Genomic DNA, 17,621 nt, shown 5'->3' on the forward strand with positions numbered 1-17,621 from the left:
ACTCAAGAATTTCTTATAATGAAATATTTTATGAAACTGATTTTTCAATGCATGAGTTATTGTCTACTCTGATAATAATCACAAATATGAAAATCCATGCAAAAGGAGCAAAAAGTGATATTGGCGCGGCTCAATCTGAGATCGTCGTTTACTCGCCACATGTGTAAATCCGTCTTCAAATTGAACCTCACCAATATCTCGTTCTTTAACTCCCAACATGCATCCATTACTAGAGTTATTTTTTAATATTCTTGATTAAACTTCTGGAAATTCTTCTTAATTCCTCTCAAGATTTTGCTTGGTAACAACCAAAATACAACACATTCCATTATAAAAGGAGTAAAGGATGCATCAAAATGGTCCTACGTAGGATCAGAAATGACAACATAATCATTACTTATGCCGACCTTAATCAACAGAAAAATAGACATGGAATCATAGGAGATGTTTCTGAAGAGGGTTTTCTATGTTTGGTCGTTGGGGTTGGTAATTTAGAAGTATAATCGCAAAAAAATTATTGATTTTTTAACTTTGCCAACCGACACGATCTGGCATTTTTTTTCTTGAGGAGCGAAATCATTCATCAGGCAAGAAAATGTGGTCATACCAAGAAATTATAAAGAGCTAGAGAAAACTAAGTAAAAATGCAATAAGCTTAAATAGTACTAATCGATGCTGCATGCATGTATGAGGAGTTCAATTTGAAACATTATTATCATTTAATCAAAATTTTCGTATAACTCTAACTCAAAACAACAAAAAGAACAAACTGAAGATATTCACGCGAAATGGCGAGAAAGCTATGTACATGTAACAAAAATATGCACAAAGATACTCGAAAATGTAAGTAATGAAAAGAGGTGTATGTATATGCATAATGCGTGATCGAGTAAGGTCGGCGTTGGGATGAGAAGGAGAAAGAAGCGAAGACAATGATATCAATGGGGGGAGTGAATCTCATTTTAGAGTTATTATCATGCTTAATTTGAACTCAAATTCAAAAAACTTTCTTCCTTGTCTTGCGCATGCACCTGAAATATTCTCCACCAAGAAAACACAAACACTCCCTTTTTGTCGTACCTTGTCTCCATTATTTTATTTATTCTTTTTATATCATGCTAGCTTTCTTTTTTCATTGATCAAGATTCTGCGTAGGAGGATATGTGAAAATTGTTGTATACATACCTTTGTTTCAGGATCAGTGACAATAATGAGACAGTCTTTAATTTAGCTCACATATGTAAACTCATACTTATTTTTGCTCAAACTAAGGTTGTCCGATTTCAACCTTTTTTGTATTTGCATGTTGTAGAGATACACACACACACACACACACACACACACACACATACACACACATATAATAAGTTAAATAGAGGAGAAGAAGAGACAGCGGGGCCAAAGGAGAGGGCACCTTGGTGATGCAACTGCAGACAATAATCTTGGTTTTCTACACTTTATACTAACTCACTACTCATGCTTTTACCTCTTTAATTTAATATAATTTGACGAGATTTGGGAACCCAAAGAACCTTCGCTGTTGAAAAGCGACCCTTCGATTTTTGTCTCTAAAATTGTAAACTCATTATTTGGGGTGACACTTCGCGTGGCCTGATTCTCACACGCCTTATTAAATCTCGTTGTCACTTCTTGCCCTACATTTGATTTAGGAAAATTGGTAAATTTTGATCATTTATATTTGTCAAATTTGAATTTTAGTCATACGTTTTTCAATTTTTGACAATTTAATCATTTTTCATCGAACGTTGGTTTCGTAACTCACACTGAGTGACACATCAACTAAAAAACAAATATATCATACTAAAATCAATGTTCTGAAACGTTTATTTAAGCCTTGCTTAATCGCACTTAAGCTTGAAGCATCCCGAAATGCTTTCCTTGGCCAAAAACGGTCAAACATAGATTGACCACATTGTGCATCATTAAATACGCTTAAGTGTGACTTATAAAAAAAATTGACTAATAAGAAGAAGATGGAACACATATTAGCGATTTTATTAGTAAATAGTGTTAGCAATATATAAACATGCTTAATAATGATTAATCATACACGGTTTTTTTGGGTTCAGGTCGAGTATTATCCAATTAAAAAAATAACAAAAATACGCAAATTTTTTTAATTAATTATCATTTTATATATAAATTTTAAAAAAATTTAAATTAAGTTTCTTGAATTATCCGACCTGTTAGGAAATTATCATTCGATATCCGAACTAATATATATACCCAACCCCATAAAAATTCTAATTATCTAATATTTATATCTGCTCAAATTCGAATCAGTCAGGACCCTAATTACCCGACCCGAATGCCAACCCCAACTTAGCACAGTAGTAAATCTTGGCACAAGATCATGTATGTAAATATATCAAAATACAAGGAACATATAAATAGTCTGTAGAATAAAGACCAAAGCGATTATCTTTTCATTTTTCTTCCATTTGATAGAATGAATGTTGATATTTTATCTCTACTTTAACATGGAATACATATCATCTGATTTTGGATGAGCGCTTATAACCTACACACATGCTTGGAGGGCGAGATCTCTCAGCCACATGGATAGTTCAACGTGCTCATCGACGCCTGACCCTGAGACATTAGGTAAGTGAACAAACACAATGGAGTAAGGAGCAACAATTATTGGCTCTGATGAATTGAAGAATGCAGGTTCCATGCCAAGTATAGCACCTGATGAATCGACAGTTAATGTCTTCCCGTTCAACAAAACGATTTGGCTTTGTATATTGCCATCCATTGGGGTTAGATGGTGGTGATACCCCCGAGAGGTCGGGGTCATGGGTTCTGAATGATCCCGGGTCATGGATCAGATTATGAAAAGTTTTGGGCCGATCCGATACCAGCATGACTGCCCGTGACATCATATCCCCGAGCTACCAGAAGCCCGAGCTTTTCGAAGAGTTCCCAGGTAATGACTTTTTACCCGGGTTACCTCGATAATAACACCGCACTCGAGTGCACACGTATGTGATACCTTATCTTGGTAATCATTACTGTCAAAATCATATGGATTTGACAAGGCAAGAGGGACCGTTTGACGTATCAAAAAATTGGTATCAGACAGAAGGGTATGGGCAATCATCTTGCCATAATTAGTAAGTGGGCACTGAAACAAGGTCATCATTGACTTTCTTTCTATAAATACCAGGTTTGTTTAGCATTTATGCATCCATGCACATATATATTGCCCACATCATTTACTCTCTAGATTTTGATATACCATTGCCATATTATTCTCTTGCTATAATGGTTCTCTTCGTTCATCTGCTGACTTTAACATCGGAGTGGTCACGTCGTACACCTCTTCGGCTCCCATTAACATGATTATCTTTGTGTTTGTAGGTCAACCCCAGCCTTTCCCAGGAGAAAAACATCTAGTTTGACATATTTCGTTGTGCTCTCATTCTCCATTAATTTAAGACCCGATCCAGTAAATCGCCCAACCCAACTCACTCGATTTATCCGGATCATATCAGATGGTATTCTTCTCTTGTTGCTACTAATTCTTGTTTATAAGGGAACAATACCTTGGACCTGTGTTTGTGATGTTTGTGTCTTCCGTGCGCTTGCATTGCCGTTCAACTGAAGTCGAGCGCTGCCTGGACTAGTAAAATGACACCTCGCTGAAGGGAAGATACATGACACTGTTAGGTCGATTGCTAGCCATGTCGATTTTTCAGACAAGAAATGTAGGAAAATGGTATTTTTTGGGTGGAGGAGGCTGTACTTGGACAACTCAAACATTCCGATTGTTTTGAACAATGAGCATAAGCACGGATCATATTAGTCCCTGTGAAGTTGGTTGACAAAACGTAACTCTCCATAAGTTGGTGCCATAGAAGTGGGCTGCAAGAAGGACGGCAGGTTGTTAGCAATCAAGAAAGGATGAACAATTAATTAAATTTGCTAAAGCTTCAAATATCTTGAAAAATTGCGTCGGTAATAGCTGTAAGATCAAGTTATTAAACATAGATCAGTTTCAAAATATATGTAGGCATTGGTATGAAGTTATCTTCAATTGTTGTAAACTTTTTATAGCCAACCATAAAAAATTCTATTTGATAATACTGAAATCATAAAAATTCTTTTCACTAGAATTTTCTTTTGGTGGAAATTTTTAAAAAAACAAACATGGATTTCATAATATCATTTTGGTAGGTTGGAAAATCCCAATTTCAGAATTTCAAAGGAAATTTAAAACAAGTAGTACATCAATAATGTAGTAATACTTTCATTTCACCTGTAGTAATCTGGATTTGGATTGAAGGTGGTTGTGCTTAGTAAACCATAGTTGCCACCAATCTAACGACTGCCTTCATACGTCTTTGTGTCATGAGTAGATGCCATTCCCAGTTGATTCAGGTACCTATAATATAATCACCAAACCAATTACATCGATCAGCTATAAGTAGCTACATGGTTCGGTTGCAAACAACCCTGGGATTACCAGAAACTGAACACATGTTTTCGTTACTTTATCACGTCCACTATTATATGCCCCTCCAGCCTCACCGACCCAAGCAACGACGGAGTCAAGAGATGTTCACAATACTCTGGAGTCTTGGGAAATCATCACCTCCAGAATCAAGAATAGACGGATTGAGAATCCTATCTATAAGATGCTCGTTGCTGCCTACAAATACAGTGATTGATTAAATCTTGATTTTGTTAAATTCATCACTTTTTGACGTTCTTATCAAGATTTCCTACCGGGGCCCAGATTGTATATATGATGAGTGATCGCATATAGCGATCCATTTGTGTTAGCTATGTATTGTCGGAACCATCCGGCATCAAAGAATCCTTTAAGACCAATGGTTAGTGGCATGAAACTAGTCTCCTTGTAAATATCTCGGATTAAATCATGTAGAACGACTGTATCAGCAGCATATGGATCCGCAGAGATTCCAACCCCGACTCCTCTCCCTCTCAGCTCATTCCCTGACGAGAGACGAGGCATATTAACAAACTTTTCAGATTACATAAATGTTTCTGATACACTCTCATTAATCTGACCAAAAATTGCAGCGATTCTTACCAAGTTCCCAACCATGAATATCATAACCTTTCTTGACAGTGTAATGAATGAGAGAGGCAGCATTAGTAGGATCCCAAGGACCGGTTGCAGTATTATCTCGCAGTATTGATTTCCCATTAAGCGCATTTAATCCAAAAATCATGAGAGCCCTTAATTGAACTCATAAAAAGTAGCAGCGACTTTTAATACTATCATGATGATGATATCCAGGTGAATTGGATATGAGATAAGTGGGCAATCCACAGGATGATGAGGATAATTTTGTGTTTAAGAAATTTGAGTAAGGATAATGGATTCCACTGTAACCTGCGAACAAGTAGAGGAACCCGTGAATGGGCGTCGGAGGGGTGTCCGGCGTGGCCACTGCGATGCTTAAGTCAGTAGGTGAAGATGAAGAACACAAATTATATATGTGAGGATATATGTGAGTACTTGAGAATTCAAAATTTTAGAATCAGTAAATGAGAAATATACCTGCTATTTATAGGAGGAAATCTCATCATTACATTGTTTTCAGTGCCCACTTGCTAAGTATGGCAAGTCGCCTGCCCATACTTTTGCTTCTGATGACTTTTAAAACACGCCAAACCAATATTTTTCTGACAGATAAGATTGCCCATATCAATATACTCGAGTGTAGTGCGCTTTTCGAGGTAGCCCGGGTAGAAGTTCCCGGGAGCTTGCACGAGAACCCGGGCGTTCAATTTCCCGGGAAGAAAATATCCCGGGCATCCCCATGCCCGCATGCCCGGCTACTACATAAATTACCCTGCATATTCACTCTGATTTGGGCTATTTGTTTAGTGTTTCGGGTTATCCATGACCCGGGCTCTTATGGGATATCACCACATGACTTTTTGAATTATTAAAATTTAAACCAAAGTTGTGTTCTTACCCAGATTTGTTAAAGAAGGAATTTAGCCCATCCCATCTAGCCAATGGAAGGCAGCCATGGGCGAAACCGAACATCAAGGATGGGTTCTTGGTAAATGACTTACAGGGCTTCGGATTATATTTCGTTTGATATATGAGTTTGTCTTGCAAAATGCCACCCAATCTGATCTTTAGTGGTGAAAAAGCTACATGATCGTGTAAAAGATTTAAGTTAATGCCTCATCATTTTCATTGCACAGTGCAGAAAAACGTCCAATTACTTATTTCATGTTAATGAATCCATACCTCATATTGCATTTAAGAGAACGATATTCTTGAGATCCTGCACTCAGAAACATGAAACAAGTTGCATAAGGATGTTGAAACTCATAATTTGCATCAAACTGTGTCATAGTATAAAAATTAAGTTTCACAATGGAGAAATTTTGGATAGCAAAGTTTATTGTTTTCACGAATTCATTGAAACAAATTAAATCAACTTGCGAAGACAGTAATTTTCTAAATCAAGTTTTAGAATTTTTCTCAAAATTCATGTTTCTACACATTTATAAACATGATAAACAATATGTGGAATCGGATCGAGCGTTATCTCCGGCCATCGAATAATTTGTAAGTTTTTTGTTTTCCTCCAATTGAAATCTTCTAAGTACTCCAACACTCTCTGTAGATGATGTATTTTTTTCTTATAAGGTGTGTGCTTAGAGACCTCAATCACCTGTATTTACAGGCCTCTCATACAATCAATGAGTGATTTGGAGCCTTATTGTCAAAAAAAGAGACGCATGTGCGTCTCAATTTTCTAAAGTTGAGACGTTGTACATATATTTTGTCAAAAGATGTAGGCAATAGCTATCATCATTTCCTACGCGTATTTTTCTCCTTTTGAATTGATATGTGCCATTTTTTTCTTACATTCTCCTATTTGGCTCATATCTCATTTACTATAAGAGAAAACAAAACATATGAATCATGATGATATGTCCTCTAAAAGAGAGTATTATCTTCCATGATTACAATGCATTATGTATATCAAATCTGTATAATTGAATGAATAAACCCTATGTTTATTCGAGGTACAACTTTATTGATATTTCTCGAATCAATGAGTGTGTGCACAACAAATATGAGAAAATATCACATCATAGTTTCATTAATTTGTTCTTACAACAAATTACATAAAAGAACCAAGTCTCATTCTTTCTGTATGATCCTTAAAATTTAATGGTGGCATGCCTTTAGTCAAAGGATAACCATAATTCAATGCTAATGTGCTTGATAATTATTTTCTTATCTTTAACACGTTCTCGTATGGCTAAATACTTAATGTCGATGTGCTTGCTTCGACTACCACTTTTGTTATTTTTAGCCACAAAAACAGCAGCTGAATTGTCACAATATATTTTTAATGGCCTAGATATATGATCCAAAATTATAAGCCTCGAAATAAAATTCTTCAACCATACACCATGTGATGTTGCCTCAAAACAAGCTACGAACTCAGCTTCTATAGTGGAAGTAGCAGTCAATGTCTGATTTGCACTTCTCCAAGATACAGCTCCACCAGCTAGCATAAAAATATATCATGAAGTAGATTTTCGTGAATCAATGCAGCCAGCGTAGTCTGAATTAGAGTAGCCAATTACTTCCAAATTCTCAATTCGTCTAAAGATAGACATATAATCTTTGGTCCATTGAAGGTATCTCATCATTTTCTTTGTAGCTTTCCAATGGTCTAAACCTTGATTACTCTGATATCTTCTCGACATTCCAACAACAAATGCGATGTCAGGCCTAATGCAAACCTGAGCATACATCAAACTTCCAAGTGCATAAGCACAAGGAATGTTTTTCATTTATTCCCGCTCTAAATCATTCTTTTGGCATTGGCTTAAATTGAACTTATCTCCTTTCATAATGAGAGCTATACTTGGTGAACAATCTTTCATCCATTATCTCTCTAAATCTTTGTTGATATAGGTTTTTTGAGACAGACCTAGAATACTTTGAATTTGGTCTATATGTATCTTAATGTCAATGACATAAGATGCACCACCCATATCCTTCATATCAAATTTTTTAGAGAGAAATTGTTTCACCTCATATAGCAAACCTTTATCTTCGGTTTCAAGTAATATGAAACGTCTACTTATTAAAAAACGTGGAAATATTTTTTTTTATAAAGCTCTCATTTTGAAAATAAAATTTTAAATAAATCGCACGCATGCAGTCCTACCGAAAAATCATTTAAAAATAATCGTAAGTAAATACCAATAAAATATCACGAAAAATAGCGAGTAAAAATCCTAACATCCAACAGTGAAATCTTCATCGTATAGAAATACTTATATCATCTTAATATCATAAAATCATAAATGTGTGGAAAAACATGAGGTCCATGGGTCATGTCGCCCACCAGGTCTGTCGACTCAGAGTTCAGCACCTCCGGCCCCTCGACATCGAACTCACCTGCATCACACACGCCTAGTGAGTCTAAAGACTCAACACACATATACCATGAATAACAAATACCTATACATAGCACACAACAATGAAAAATATCATACTCAACATATCTTTCATGAACTTTAAAAGCTTAATGTAAACGAGTCATATAAAATCGTGACGTGCCATAATAGTTCATCGTTAACCATCATCATTCATCATTGGTGAATTCAGTTCATTAGAGGTGACTATCACACATCATCATTTACGATGGATCCATCATACATAGAACCACGGTACCCAGCGGCTGTCGAACATCAGTGACAAGATTACCCATCCACTGTGCCTAGGCCTCATCATCATCATTTACATATACGTCTTATGTATTTACATATACTTCGATAGCCACAACTAATTCTCATCATTCAAAACATCATCATTTTCATCACTTATAAAAATCATGCACATATGCAATTTTCCTTAAATCCAAGCATGCAACATATATTTTCATAAAATCTTAAAAATCGTGATCATGATGCATAAACATTTAAAATATAATAAATTTGTGCTCAGGGCGCTGTCAGGACCAAAATCTCACCTCGGGTGCAAAATGATCATTTTGCCCCTGGAAACCCAAAATTACCGTTTTACCCCTAGACCTCTAAAATTGACCCGAAGCTTACCAAACTCCTTAAAATGTCCCAAAACATATTTATAAGCATTCCTAGACGTAAATTCAAGCTCATTTTACCGCTCAACCGATTCGTTTTAAAACTTGGACCGGGGTCCCGGTTTTAACCCGAATCGAGTCTAAACAAAACTGAATTATTACCAACTTTTTAACACACCTTACAAACACTATAATTCTCATAAAACCTTAACCTCAGCCCCTTAAACTCTCGGCTGATAGTCCAGCATGTTGCTGAAATCTCGGCCCTTCCAAAAAGAAACGCCAACCCGATTACTCACCCTTCCAAATTTGCATCCTAGCCTTCCCCCAAAGTAATCAGCCCTTAACCAATCACACCTAGACTACCCTAGGCTCCCCTAGACCCAAAGAACTCACGGCTACAGCCCCATGCAAACCATGAAGTGCAGCCACTCAAGAAACGCTAGAACGAGCCCACCCGAGACCCACCTTCACCAAGATCACTCGATCGGCCACAACCCCACGCCCAACAGTGTTCGGGCCACCCAAGGCCACGACTCAGACCCACCAGGGTCTGGTCCGAGGCTTGGGAGCAGCCCTTGCACCACCGCCTACCTCTAACCTCCCGACAGCCCCGTCCTCAAAGAAAAAGGCGAGACAAGCGCTCGGTTCCTCCTCGATGGCGACCTCTACGTACCACCAGCCCCTTGAAAGCATAATTCCCAACATATTCTGCCCCTTAAAGACAAACATCCGGTGGCCCATTGCACAAATTCATGAAATACGTGAGTACAACACATGGGGAGCGAGAAAAAAGCATGAAACTTGAATCTTTCCTGATCATATGGCTGGATCGAAACTTTTAATGCAAGAACACAATCATCAGCATATAAAACATGTATGATGCGAAAAAAATGATACAAAGCATGCCTTGATGATGTAAATACGCGAAGAGATCGAAGAACGAGTGTCGGGAGAATTATTCTTGCAAGGAAGAGAAGTGACCGAAGCTTTCTTGAGAAATTCTTGCTGAAACCGAGAGAACCAATCTGAAAGGAAGGAATGTCGGCTGGTGGGGATGTTTAGGTTAAGGGTTAATTAGATATTATTTAAATGGTTAACAAATAAATTAATGGGTCTTAATTGCTAATTAAAATTTTAAAAAGAGTTTTAAGCCCAATAAGCTTAAAAGTAGGCCCATTAAAATCAAACATATCCCCAGAAAATATTTCGCGTTGGAAAATTTTTGAAAATATTAGCCGAACCCTCAAAAAGTCCCCCGGTTCGATAAAATTTACGCACCGACTAAAAATATGCTCCGACGGATAAAAATACTCAAAAAATCCAATTTCTTGAAAAATAACTTTAAAACATCTTATATTAATTAATAAAAATTAGTCATGCAATAAAAATAATTTTCCTGATAATTCCCCGGTCTCTGATCCTTGTTCGAGCGCAAAATGCAACTTAAAAATATTTAATGCATGAACCTTTAAAATTTCATGAAATAAATTCTATCATGCAAGAATAATGCATAAAATGCATAAAAATAATTAAACACATAATTAATGAAATAAACATGCATTTAATGCTTTAAAAAATTTAATAAAATACCCAAGAAATTTAATAACTTGCATGCATGTGATTCTCGTGGACTTTCAAATTTTCGGGACGTTACATAATATATCATCTACATATAGAATAAGGAAACAAATCTTACTCCCACTGACCTTCTGATATATCCATTGATCCATGAGGTTCTCTACGAATCTGAATGAAGAGATAACATCATGAAATTTTAAATATCATTGACATGAAACTTGTTTCAATCTATATATAGATTTCTTAAGCTTACATATCAAGTGCTCATCATTACTAGAGAAGAATGATACGGAGAGAATCTTTCTTAGATACATGAGAAAAAGTCTTCTTGTAGTCGATTCTTTCCTGTTGAGTGAATCATTTAGCTACGAGTCTTGCTTTATATCTTTCAATGTTGTCTAATGAGTCTTTCTTTGTTTTGAAGACACATTTCATCCAATGAATTTTACACAATCAAGCAACCGAACAAGACCCCAGACTCTATTAAATGCCATAAAATTCATCTCTTCTTTCATAGCATTAAACCATAATTTTGACTCATTACAACTCATGGCTTGTAAGAACGTTTCAGGATCATTTTTGGCTCCAATGTTAAAGTCTGATTCTTGTAAATACACAACATATCACTAGATAAACCCGATCTTCTTATTCTAGTAGATATCCTTAGGTTGTTTGGCTGATCAATAATTTTTTGTTGTTCTTCATTAACAAGTTGATCTAATGAATTTTCATCAGCGATTTGTGGAACTTCAGTAACCGATTGCCTAACACCCGTTCGGTCTTGAGGGATGTGAATAATGACCAATCTATCATTTAATTAAGAGGGTTGTGAATTAATGTGATCTTTCTCAAGAACTATGTCATTTGAATGATCGCTCACACTAATCAAATCATTCTCAATAAATTTTGCATTTCTTGATTTCACAATTCTAGTATTGTGAGATGGACAATAGAATATGTACTCTTTCAATTTTTTTGCATACCCAATGAAATATCCACTTATAGTTCTTGGGTCCAGTTTCTTTTCATGTGCTTGTAAACTTTTATTTCTGAAGGACAAACCCAAATGCGTATATGTTGCAAACTCGATTTCCAACCTTTAAATAATTCAAATGGCGTCTTTGGGACACCTTTAGTCGGTTTAATATATACACAGCTGTCTTAAGAGCTTTAGCCCTCAAGGATTTAAGAAGTTTGGAGCTATTAAACATGCTCCTCACCAAGTCCAATAATGTTCGGTTTCTCCTCTCAGCTACGCCATTTTGGTCTGGAGAACCAAGCAGAGTATATTGGGCAACAATCCCATTTTCCTAGAGAAATTTCGCAAACGGACCAGGTGCATGTCCATTCTCAGTGTATTTACCGTAATATTCCCCACCTCTATCAGTTCTCACGATCTTAATCTGTTTTCCATATTGCTTCTCCACTTCAGCATTAAAAACCTTAAAATCTTCAAATGCTTCATTTTTGTTATGAAGCATGTAGATATACATGTACCATGAGTAATCATCAATGAAATAAATGAAGTATTTCGGACTTTTCATATCCATATCTGGACAACAAATATCTAATTGTATGATTTCTATATTTCTGTACTCCTCTTGGCACCCTTTTTAGACTCATTGGTATGCTTTCCCTTTATACAGTCCACACAAGTCTCAAAATCAGTAAATTTTAAAGTATTAAGTACTCCATCATTCACTAATCTTTTAATCCTCTCTATGGAGATGTGTCTCAATCTCTTGTGCCACAATATAGGGAAATCTTCATTTATAACATATCTTTTAATACCTCTATGAACATGAATAATGATGTTATTATTTTGTAAAGAAATAGATAAAATACCATCAAATATTGTATCATTTCCAACAATATCTTATTTATAAAATAAATGTATTGATTTATCCAAAAAATGAAAGGTTTAATCAAGTTTCTTTTCATGTGCTTGTAAACTTTTATTTCTGAAGGACAAACCCAAATGCGTATATGTTGCAAACTCGATTTCCAACCTTTAAATAATTCAAATGGCGTCTTTGGGACACCTTTAGTCGGTTTAATATATACACAGTTGTCTTAAGAGCTTTAGCCCTCAAGGATTTAAGAAGTTTGGAGCTATTAAACATGCTCCTCACCAAGTCCAATAATGTTCGGTTTCTCCTCTCAGCTACGCCATTTTGGTCTGGAGAACCAAGCAGAGTATATTGGGCAACAATCCCATTTTCCTAGAGAAATTTCGCAAACGGACCAGGTGCATGTCCATTCTCAGTGTATTTACCGTAATATTCCCCACCTCTATCAGTTCTCACGATCTTAATCTGTTTTCCATATTGCTTCTCCACTTCAGCATTAAAAACCTTAAAATCTTCAAATGCTTCATTTTTGTTATGAAGCATGTAGATATACATGTACCATGAGTAATCATCAATGAAATAAATGAAGTATTTCGGACTTTTCATATCCATATCTGGACAACAAATATCTAATTGTATGATTTCTATATTTCTGTACTCCTCTTGGTACCCTTTTTAGACTCATTGGTATGCTTTCCCTTTATACAGTCCACACAAGTCTCAAAATCAGTAAATTTTAAAGTATTAAGTACTCCATCATTCACTAATCTTTTAATCCTCTCTATGGAGATGTGTCTCAATCTCTTGTGCCACAATATAGGGAAATCTTCATTTATAACATATCTTTTAATACCTCTATTAACATGAATAATGATGTTATTATTTTGTAAAGAAATAGATAAAATACCATCAAATATTGTATCATTTCCAACAATATCTTATTTATAAAATAAATGTATTGATTTATCCAAAAAATGAAAGGTTTAATCAAGTGGTACAAGATTTGAAACCGAAATTAAATTCCTAAAAAAACTAGAAACATAAAATGTATTTTTCAATTTTAAAATAAAATCACTATCCGATATAAAGTAGCAAGTCTCAATAGCCTCCACTTATGAAGACATCTTGTTTCCTGAATCGATGTTCCGCTCATTTCCTTGAGGTTTCTTTAGGCTTTGCATATCCTGCAAGGTATTTGTAATATGGATTGTAGAAACAGAATCAATCCACCATGTGTTATAAATCATATCAACCATATTAGATTCATAACAGACAAACGAAATAGGAATACATTTCTTTTCAAGTCAATCCTTAAATTTATTGCAATTATTCTTCATATGTCTCGTCTTTTTACAGAAGAAACACTTAGATTCTTTCTTGATGTCAGATTGGGTGGAATTATTCATCTCCATTTTCTCTTGACTTTGGCTTGCTTCTTATATTTTTCTTCCATACTCATAAAAACATTATCACTCGTTTTCATTAACAACCTTCCTTCCTCTTGAACACACATGGTCATTAATTCATTTATTGATCACTTATCTTTATGTGTTTGTAGGAAATTTTGATTGGATCATATTGTTGTGGAAGAGTGCATAAAATGTAGTGCATAAGAAAAATTTCAGACATTTCCACTTCAAGTGTCTTGAGTCGAGCCGCTATGTCCCACATTTTCATGATTTGCTCTCGCACACCTCTCACACCGGTGAACCTTAATGAAGAGAATTCCATAATTTAGGTGTTGGCAAGTGCCTTTTCTGAAGACTGAAACTGTTCATCAATAGCCTTCTGTAATTTTTTGACATTATTATGCTAATCGACAGAACCACGCATGCCAGCAAAGATTTTGATCTTCATGAACATGACGCAAAGTCGATTAGATCGCTCCCATTTTTCATAAATACCAACAACATCTGGAATGTTTTTTACAGTAATAGCAGATGGTTTGTCTTTCCGTATAGCTTAATCAATTTCCATCCACCCCAATTGAAGAAGAATTTTTTTTCCATATTTTATAATTATCGCCATTCAGTTCGAGAATGTTACATTTCATATCAGAAAAACTCGCAGGTTGCATAACTGTATAAAAATATAATATTCTTATTATTTTTAAAATTTTGAGGTAATATCATGTTTTAAAAATTTAAATCATGTTTTAAAAATTTAGTGACATAAAATTTGTCTGTGGGCTAAAATTTTAACTCAGTAAAAATTTTCTGGAACTTTATGATAAAACTATCAAAATATATTTTCCCTTAAATCCTGTGGTAAATTAAAAAAAATACAATTTTGTTATTTTAACCTATTTAGTTATATAAATATAATAAAAATCCATGTGAGGTAAAATTTATTATGTTTATATAATTAATTATAATTGATGTTCATTATGTGATCCAAATTCACTTAATACATAATTTTCCATAATTAAGGATGTTGTGGTTATTCCTCAATTATTTAAAATTATACGGTTCACTGAACAAAATTTGGCTTTACTTCATGCTTTATATAATAATTATTTAGTGACACAGTCAACACTTTTCAAGAGTGCTCACAGGAAAGATAGGTAAGGCTAAGGCCCTTTAAATACATATCTCCTAGACAGGGCAACGTTCATCAGGGAGACCAGTGGACAGTCAAGACAGTTTAAACCGGTCTATGAAGAACTCTCACAGATCATGTTTTCTCATGTCATCTTATAATTATTATTCACTTTAATTATTCACATTTATGTGAATCTTTATAAGCCAAAATTTTTCATTCAATAACTTTATATTCATATTTTTAATTAATTTATTCATATAAAATTATATAAACATAATAATAATTGAATATGAACAATTTGTAAAATATAATGATTTGAAATATCATACTATTGCCGAAACCATGAGCAATATTTATAATTTTAATTTTAGTGAATTAATATTATTCAACTCAATATTGTATGTATATACATAAATAACAAATTATACATACATATAACACGATAAAAAATTTATGCACAAATTAAATTATGCATAAACTTTAGAACTATTTTAATGTATACAAATTATTTAATCAAATATTATATGTATACCGAATTATATATATAATTTAGTAACACGTTAATTATTATTATTATTATTATTATTATAGAATAATAATAACTTTGAATTCATTGACCGACACAATGTCAGCTCATAACAATATATTATTATAATATTCATTATAATAATATTTTTCTAAAATTATTATTATTATTATTTAATAATAATAATATTATTATTATTAATGAGTGCTTGCGGAAGTCTTATTGTCAAAAGAAGAGGCGCATACGCGTCTCAATTTTCTAAAGTTGAGGCGGCGTACGCATATTTTGTCAAAAGATGTAGACAATGGTCGTCGTCATTTCCTACACGTTTATTTTTCTTTTTTTGAATTGATATGTGCCATTTTTTCCTTATATCAACATCATCTCACATCCCTTAATCATCAGACAAACTCAATAGGGAGATGTGTAATTTTCCTATAATAAAAAACAAATTGCATGTTTCATGATGAGGTCCTCAAAGTACATTTGTCACATGTCATAGCTGTGTTGTATTCTTGTTTGCTATGTGGTTTCTTAGTTTCAAATAGTTGGACGTTAACTTTCACCAAACCGAACCAAAATTTCACCAAACCAAGGTATTAAAACAAGGTAGGAAATTATGAATTATCCCGGTTGAAAAACTCTCTCAATATTATCTTGGTATTGTGTTTTTGCACCCCAAAGGATTAATTTTTTGATGTCGAATTCGGCTCCACCCTTGGCCACCAGAACGTAACATAAACAGAGAAAAACACATGAACTTTAAAACATAAACAACATAAGATAGTAATTTCTTCCAATAAAACAATGATAACCATCTCATTACTACCATCAAATTCAATCATGTCAAATGACTTACACACATATACAAACTTATAATAATTGTGTATGTGCAAACCAAGTATTCGGAAAGCAGGGAGAAATATCTAAACTTTGGGAGTGTAACTTGAATTTTCCAAAACTTAGCATTCCTATCGCTCGGCTCTCTCTGTCCCCTTGTAAACATGGAACAATGATAAATAAAACATGCAAGGAAGCATACCAAATGTAGCAAAGAATCGTGACCCCAACTGCAATTCCCATAATCGCATTTCTCAGGTGACCACCAGTCCAACATAGCGCATATAAAATTCTTATCTGTCTTAGCAATGGACCTTTTCCCATCCACGAAAACATTTCCCTTCACATTAACATTAGAATTCACACCACAAATTAATCTGAAACACAACAAACGCTCTACAACATACCGACCCATTTGTCGGAAAGGGTAGCCCATGTCTGAGGTATCAACACAAGGCTTCAAGTACTCTACTTATATTCCCAGCTGCATGGCATCGTTAAATACAAGAAAGATTGCAAATTTAATTTAGTGTAAATGTAAATGTTATAAAATGTGCAAAAGGTGATTTTTTGGCCGTTAAAGGTCACTGATTCACTTACTCAAAGGTTTGTATAGCAATAAGTTAGAAATTTTCCTTTCAAAAAAAAAAAGAAAAAAAAGTCATAAATTGGAAACATTGAATGAGATTATTCAACACACTATGTTGGAACATTTCATGTCCGCAATCTTAATTTTGATGTTAATAAAACTTGTTATTTTGTTTCTAATTAATATACCTAAGTGCGCAGAAAGCTGAAACTGATCAGGCTTGGAACTGATCAGTTACTGAGCCAAAACAGAAGCTATCAAGATGCAAACTAAAAATGCCAACTGATTGCCCAAACTGAACCAACCCAACTGCAATATCAAAGACCAGTTCAGTTGATAGGTGGTTCAGCAGAAGACCTTCAGAAGCCCGGCCAGCTGATGAAGAGTTCAACTGAAGAATAGCCCAACTTACCAATTCAACTGAATCAGTGAAATCAGTTCAACTGACGAGCCAACTGATTTCACCACACCAGTTCAAGATCAATTCACCTGACCAGTTCAGAGCATCAATTAGGAGCCGACCATTTTGCAGAACAAGACAAGCTTATCTAAGTGGAATCCAGCTGTGCGCATTAAAGAAAGCAATTGTCCAATCAAAGGACAATAAT

The 17,621-nt window shown here is 34.7% G+C and overlaps 1 pseudogene; it reads right to left on the reverse strand.

The window, feature by feature from the left end:
- Nucleotides 1-2,525: 2,525 nt before the first annotated feature.
- On the reverse strand, nt 2,526-16,860 carry LOC142537354 (heparanase-like protein 3; annotated as a pseudogene).
- Between the last annotated feature and the right edge of the window lie 761 nt (nt 16,861-17,621).

Source organism: Primulina tabacum, chromosome 2 (assembly GCF_025594145.1).
Source record: "Primulina tabacum isolate GXHZ01 chromosome 2, ASM2559414v2, whole genome shotgun sequence".
Classification (NCBI taxonomy): Eukaryota; Viridiplantae; Streptophyta; class Magnoliopsida; order Lamiales; family Gesneriaceae; genus Primulina; species Primulina tabacum.